General features: G+C 50.5%; 1 long non-coding RNA gene across 1 annotated transcript; it reads left to right on the plus strand.

Annotated features, from left to right (window-relative positions):
• The first annotated feature begins 2,749 nt into the window (after positions 1–2,749).
• On the plus strand, positions 2,750–4,805 carry LOC148163595 (uncharacterized). Its single transcript, XR_015769005.1, has 3 exons — positions 2,750–3,737; positions 3,854–3,916; positions 4,011–4,805. It is a non-coding gene; the product is annotated as an uncharacterized LOC148163595 (long non-coding RNA).
• Positions 4,806–6,849: the final 2,044 nt, after the last annotated feature.

Raw genomic sequence — 6,849 nt, forward strand, 5'->3', positions numbered from 1 at the left:
CATTTCTTGCTGTGAAGGAGTCTGGGAAAGTGGGGACTGTACAAAAGGGTCCAATCAGGATTCTCCCCTTGGGCTGGGATGGACCTCCCTTCTCTGAGCCCATTACTATTTTTAAGAAGGAAGAAGAGGGGATGGTTGCTGAGTTAGGTGGCACCAAGTGTCTACCACAGAGGCAGACACTGAAACAGACAGATACGAGATCAGCTCTATCCGTTTATTCCAAAAAGCGGATCAACCCATGATGTATTCCTCTCAAATCCTTCAATGTGCCTCCACCCTCTCCCCTTCTGTGGTTGGAAAACTAAGGTGCGTTGGACTTACCCAGGGAGCTTGTTAAAAGTTCGGTGTCCTGGGCCCCATCCCCTGAGCTGGGTGGGGATCCAAGAATTTGCATTTTAACAAACTCCTTGGATGATTCTGATGTAGTGGTACTGGGGCTACACTTTGGAACACTAAGGTGGACAGGATCAAGACCTCAGAATGTTTACATGAATCCTCCATAAGCTGGAACCTCTCCCCATGTCTCCCCCATACTGTTATGCAGAATCTCCTGTCTCCAGAGAACATGTGTTCTCTGCCTCCCAGCCGTTATGTGGACTCCAGTTCCCTAGCCTTCCTCTCCTGAGCACAACCCGCCTCATTCCTGCAGGGATTTGCTGCTTCCTTCTCTACTTCCCATTTCCCACACTCTTGTTAGGATTCCTTACCTTCTTCCCAGACAGTGAGATCACTGCATTTCCTCACCCCCTAGATCTGCCCGGCACAGATCAGGTACTCAACGATGTTTGTGTGAAAGCATGTATATGGTCAGAGGGGAGCGTGCTATTGATTTGGTGTGCCAGGGGGAGGTGGAATTTGAGCCTGGGCTTGAAGGAGTGGATTTTTGATGTGTGCCTGCGATGAGTGGGAGATTCTAGACCAAGGGAAGCTTGGGAGAGGAGACAAGAAGGCAGGGAGGCGAGGGCTGCCTCAGGAGGATTTGACTGGGGGACGGGCTTGCTTGCGAAGAGATTGAGGTAGAACTGGAAAGGTAGGTTGGGGCTAGACTGGGATCTCGGGCATGAGACTGAGGGGTCTACATAGTCAAGAATCAAGCAGGGAAGGAAGGGAGACAGGGACAGTAGGGGAAAGAAGGAAAAATCAGTTGCTCAGGCAATAGTTTGGGGGCCAGAGGAGGGGTAGAGATGAAGCTTTTTAGGCTGCCTCCCATTTCCCTCAGTGAAGTGAGGGGTGGCAATTTCAGAAGCAGCCGTACCATGGGGTAAATTCCTGCGTCTTCCAAGTGGAGGCTGGACAGTGGGCTGGTGTGTGGGCAACAGCAGGCCAGGATGTAGATGGGAGCCTGGCATATAAGGTTCAGATCCTGCCTCTGTAGTGCAGGGACCGTGTGAGCCCCGGGAGGTGACTTCATTGCCTAAGCCCGGTTTCTCATCTATAATGTGCAGGCACTAAACACCTGTTTTGTTTTCTAGTGCCTCTATTACAAATGACCACAAACCAGGGGCCTTAACACAGTAGAAATCTTCTCTCACAGCTTAAGAGGTCTGAAGTCCAAAATCAGCAGGGCCACACTGCCCTCAGAGGCCCTAGGGAGGGTCTTTCCTCACCTTTTCTAGTTTCAGGTAGCTCCTAGCATTCTTTGGCTTGTAGCTCTCTCACTCCAGTCTGTGCCTGGTCTTCTTAGGGCTTTCCTATGTGTCTGTGTGTCCTTTCCTGTCTCTTATAAGGACACTTGTCATTGTTAGGGCCCACCCTAATTCAATATGATCTCATCTTGATCCTTACTTTAATTATATCTGCATAGACCCTATTTCCAAATAAGGTCACATCGTGAGGTTCCAGGTGGACATGAATTTGGGGGGACACTATTCAACCCAGTGTGCTGCCTCGTAGAGCTGTGAGGTCACAGCCTGTAAAGCACACAGCAAGGTTTAGAGAGCTCTGTGAGGTAGAGGTGGGAAGTCCAGCTATTATGAGCCCCACTTGCTAGATGTGAAAACTGAGGCTTTAGGGAAACTCTGGGTCCCACTTGCTAGTAAGTGACAGAAGAAGCAGATGAGTTGCTTATTCTATGAAGGCCATTCAACATCTGTATTTTGGGCGTCTTTATGCCAGCTCATGGTTTGGTGGAAAAATTAGTTCATCATCATTGCCATGACAGGCTGGGTAGTCAATGTAGTGAAACCCTTTGAGAAGAGGGAGGGTACCTGCCCCAGGAGGGCTTCTGAGAGGAAGTACCATCTTAGCCAAGATTGAGGGGTACTGAGGAATCAGCAAGGGAAACAGTGTGAAAGACAGAAGTTAGGATAGTTTTCAGTGGCAGGTGCAAAGGCCTGGAGGCCACCCTGGGCTTCTGTGTGGGCCTGGGCTGGTCAACGACACAGAGTCAGTAGACCTTCAGCTATGTATTTATGAAGTGAGAGGCGCCTGGGTGGCTCAGTCAGTTAAGCATCCGACTCTTGATTTTAGCTCAGGTCATGATCTCAGGGTTGTGGGATGGAGCCCCATGTGGGGCTCCGCAATTAAAGCAGAGTCTGCTTGAGATTATCTCCCTCTCCCTCTGTTCCTTCCCGTGCTCACAGTTGCTCACTGTCTCTCAAATAAATAAATATTTAAAGATTTTATTTATTAATTTGACAGAGAGAGAGGGAGAGCAGGAACACAAGCAGGGGGAGCGGGAGAGGGAGAAGCAGGCCTCCTGCAGAGCAGGGAGCCCGATGTGGGGCTCCATCCCAGGACGCTGGGATCGTGACCTAAGCGGAAGGCAGACGCTCAAAGACTGAGCCACCCAGGTGCCCCAATAAATAAAATCTTTTTAAAAAGTATTTATGAAATGAATTACAGATGGGGAAACAAAGGCACCAAGGTACTTCAAGTCCCATAGCAAATACTGGCAGAGCTAAGACATGAACTCAACTCCCCTGTCTCCCTATCCAGGTCTCTTCCTATCTGCCCGGGGTACCAGGTGCTGCAGAAACAACTTCCTTCCTCCCTGCTAAGCTGCATCCTGGCCTTGGTCAGACAACAGAGGAGTCAGGTGGAGCTGGGATAGAAGCATAGACCTTTGGGTTCCACAGCCAGGACGGCACCGATTGCGAGCTGGACTTCCATGAGGCTCTGGCTAAACTGGGCCCAGATTCCCACAGGGCAACTCCTGGGCTGAAGCGGAGGGGAAAGGTCCCCCTGTTTAGAACAGAAATATGTTCTCTTGCCCACTAATGTTACTTGCCTGGACTTGTTGGTTTTCAATAAGAACAACAGCCTAAAAGAATGGCAAGTATTAAGGAGGTATTTACTAACAAGCACTTAATCTCCTTCATCTTACTTTATCCACCCAAGAACTATTTCAGGGTAGGACCACACATTGCCCTATTTTACAGATAAGAAAACCCAGGCTCAGGGGGATAAAGTGACTTGCTCAAGGTCACAGAACTGGGGAGCAGTAAAGCCAAAAGAATCCAACCCCCACCTTTGCCCCTTCCCCTCTTCTTTGCCACAGCGCCGGGGGAGGAGCAGGCTCACAGAGTCTCTTCCCTGTCTCCCTCAGAAGGTACCAACTCTGAATGTGACCAAATGCTCGGGTCCAAAGAGGAGGCCACTCTCTTAGGAATCTTCCTGCTGAGAGCGAAAAGACCACAGGCAGCAGGATCTAGAATCATCCAATGTGACCTGGACTGGAGCAGTGGTGTCAGAACCATGCAGCGGAGTCAGGCTCCTTCCGCAAGGGGCTTTGGAAGGTGGGATCCCTCTGGGCCTGGTTTGCCCTCCCCACCCTGAGGCCCTACCTATTCCCCACCCCCACCCCCCGACCATCTCACTGATACTACCTCTGTTTCCTTCTCTCCCTCCTCAGCTTGGGCGGCTATGTGGGGGACAAGCGGTTCCCTCACAGAAAAGTGTGGACAAAGATACCACGGTACGTAACGATGGCAGTTCTGCTTATCTATTGTTACACAATAAACCACCCTGAAACTTAGTTGTGAAAAGCAACTATTTCATTATGCTCACAGATTCTGTGGTCAGAAATTTGGAAAGCGCCCAGTGGGAACCACTTGTCTCTGTTCCCCGATAACTGGGGCCTCACCTGCAAAGACCTGAAGGCTGGTGATTACTTCAATGGCTGGAATCATCCAGGGGCCTCTTCAGTACTTCGGTATTTGTGGTAGTTGCTGCTAGTTATTGGCTGGGGCCTCCACTGGGACTGTCAGCAGGAGCGTGTGCCCTCTCCATGTGGCTTGGGCTTCCTCACAGCACGGGAGCCTCAATGTAGCCCAAGCGTAGGGCTCTAAAAGGGATTGCCCCAGGCAGGGTGAGGAAGGTGCATTACTTTTATGACCTTGCTTTAGAAGTCATACGGAGCCACTTCAATGCATTTGACTGGTTGTGAGTGAGTTATAGACCCACCCAGGTTCAAGGGGAGGGGAATCAGGCTCCATCTCTCTCTCTCTCTTTTTTTAAAGTTTCATTTATTTAAGTAATCTCTACATCCCACATGAGGCTCAAAGGCACAACCTGGGTATCAAGAGTCACAGGCTCTTCCAACTGAGCTAGCCGGGCGCTCCTCATTCCACTTCTTGATGAGGGCATGGCTAGTTCTAAAAGACCATGGAGGACAGAAGGTATCACGGGGCGTGGGCCTACCCCTGGAAGATACAATCTGCCATGATAGCTAACAGAGTGTTTACTATGTGCCAGGAATTGAATTCACTCATCTTGTCTCCAACCTCACCCCATCCAGAGAATTCTTTTGAGTATGTGTTATATCTATCTCTGTCTGTCTATCTTTCCTTTTCTCTATATAGTATATATAATACAAATATATACATAAATAAATTATATATATGTACCACTGTACTAATATATTGTATACATAATCCATATACAACCCCTTGAGGTTTTAAAAGGCTAGGATGAGAAATAAAGGTAATCAGAAATTTCAATGTTGTCTTCCTGTATTTCAAAGGAGTTAAAGGATTTACCTTTGAAATCTGCCCCCTCTCCTTCCCATCCATTGCCACCACCTGGTCCAGGACACCATTAAATCTCAACCGAGCAACTTCAGCAGTAACTTCCATGGTCTCTCTGCCACCCACCTTGCCTCCCCAGGGCCCCAATCCTTCATAATAGCCAGAGCTAGAGTAATCTTTCTAAAGAGCTGTCAATCTCGTTTAAAAGCTCAGTGGCTTTGGGGCACCTGGGTGGCTCAGGCCATGATCCCAGAGTCCTGGGATTGAGCCCCACATCAGGCTCCCTGCTCAGCAGAGGGTCTTCTTCTCCCTCTCCTTTTGCTGCCCCCCTGCCCCGCTTGTACTCTCTCGCACTCTCAAAATAAATAAATGAGATTTGATTGATTGATTGATTGATTGATTTATCTATCTGTGAGAGACCCAGACTAAGAGAGCACAAGCAGGGGGAGCAGCAGCAGGAGAGGGAGAAAAAGGCTCCTCATTGAGCAGGGACCCCGATGTGGGGCTCGATCCCAGGACCCTGGGATCATGACCTGGACCAAAGGCAGTTGCTTAACCCACTGAGCCATCCAGGTGCCCCAAAAAAAAATCTTAAAAAAAAAAAAAAGATAAAAAATAAAAGCTCAGTGGCTTCTACTGCCCTCTAAACAGAATCACAGCTTCCACCCTCCCAGCAGGATCTGGCAGGCCCCTGCCTGCTTTTCCAGCCTCCTTTGAAGGCCTGTTCTCATTCTGCGGTTGGCAGAACATCTGCATCAGAATTTCCTGGGGACTGATTCAACCTGCAGATTCCTGCATCGATCAGAATTGCTTGGGAAATGGGGCCCTGGAACTTGCATTTTAAACATGCTTCCATGGGATTCTCTTTCTCATTAAAGTCTGTGAATCCCACTTGCCTTTGAGATAATCTCTTCTAGTGCAACACCCTCATCCCCATTCTGCAGATGAGGAAACCGAGGCCTAGAAAGAATAACTTTCCCACGGCCTCAATGTTCACTGAGGGAACTGAAGAGTAAGTCAGACATCAGGGGCGGGGCGCCTGGGTGGCTCAGATGGTTAAGCGTCTGCCTTCGGCTCAGGTCATGATCCCAGGATCCTGGGATCGAGCCCCGCATCGGGCTCCCTGCTCCGCGGGAAGCCTTTTTCTCCCTCTCCCCGACTTGTGTTCCCTCCTCTCTCCCTGTGTCTCTCTGTCAAATAAATAAATACAATCTTTAAAAAAAAAAAAAAAAAGTCAGACATCAGGGGCAAATGTGCTTGCGGAATCTCCAAGGGACATTTTCCAAACCCCTTGACCAGGGTGTGGGTTCTGCAGAACATTCTGGGGAACGCTGCCAGGGCTCCTTCCAGGTGCGGGGACAATGGGAGGCAATGTGATGCTGTGGTCCAGTGATGGAGCGCACCCCAGGCCCCTAAAGAGTATGGGACCCTCTCTGCCCGCTCCTCCCGGATTTGAGGGGCGGACGCCGCAACGCTCCCGGGAGCCTGTAGGTGGCGCCATCTCCCAGGGAGTGAGACCCCGCGCTCCTCTGGAACCGCCCTGGGAGGATAGGCTCTTCCCGGGTGGTCTGCACCCCTGGAGCGAGAGGTGAAAGGAAACGGGAGCCCGGGCGGGGACGCGGGATGTGTGTGCTTTGTATCCCCCCCCCTGCCTTGAGGGGGTCCTTCGATGAGAGGCTGCAGGAGGCCATCTGACTAGATGGGAGAGGGATGGGTGGTGTGTCCCAGCTCCTTCCGGGGCCTGGGGGGTGAGAGGAGAGGTGCAGGAGAAAGGGAGAAGCCAGCTTTGAGATGCGGCCATTAGGACAACAATGGTAATAATGTCCTTATTTCCTGAGCGCCTTATTTGCTTGGGGCCGCGGAAGGGAGAGGTGCTGGGGGG

This window comes from Eumetopias jubatus, unplaced genomic scaffold (genome assembly GCF_037043125.1).
Source record: "Eumetopias jubatus isolate StellerSeaLion01/CBP00866 unplaced genomic scaffold, mEumJub1_p1.0 scaffold_9, whole genome shotgun sequence".
Taxonomy (NCBI): Eukaryota; Metazoa; Chordata; class Mammalia; order Carnivora; family Otariidae; genus Eumetopias; species Eumetopias jubatus.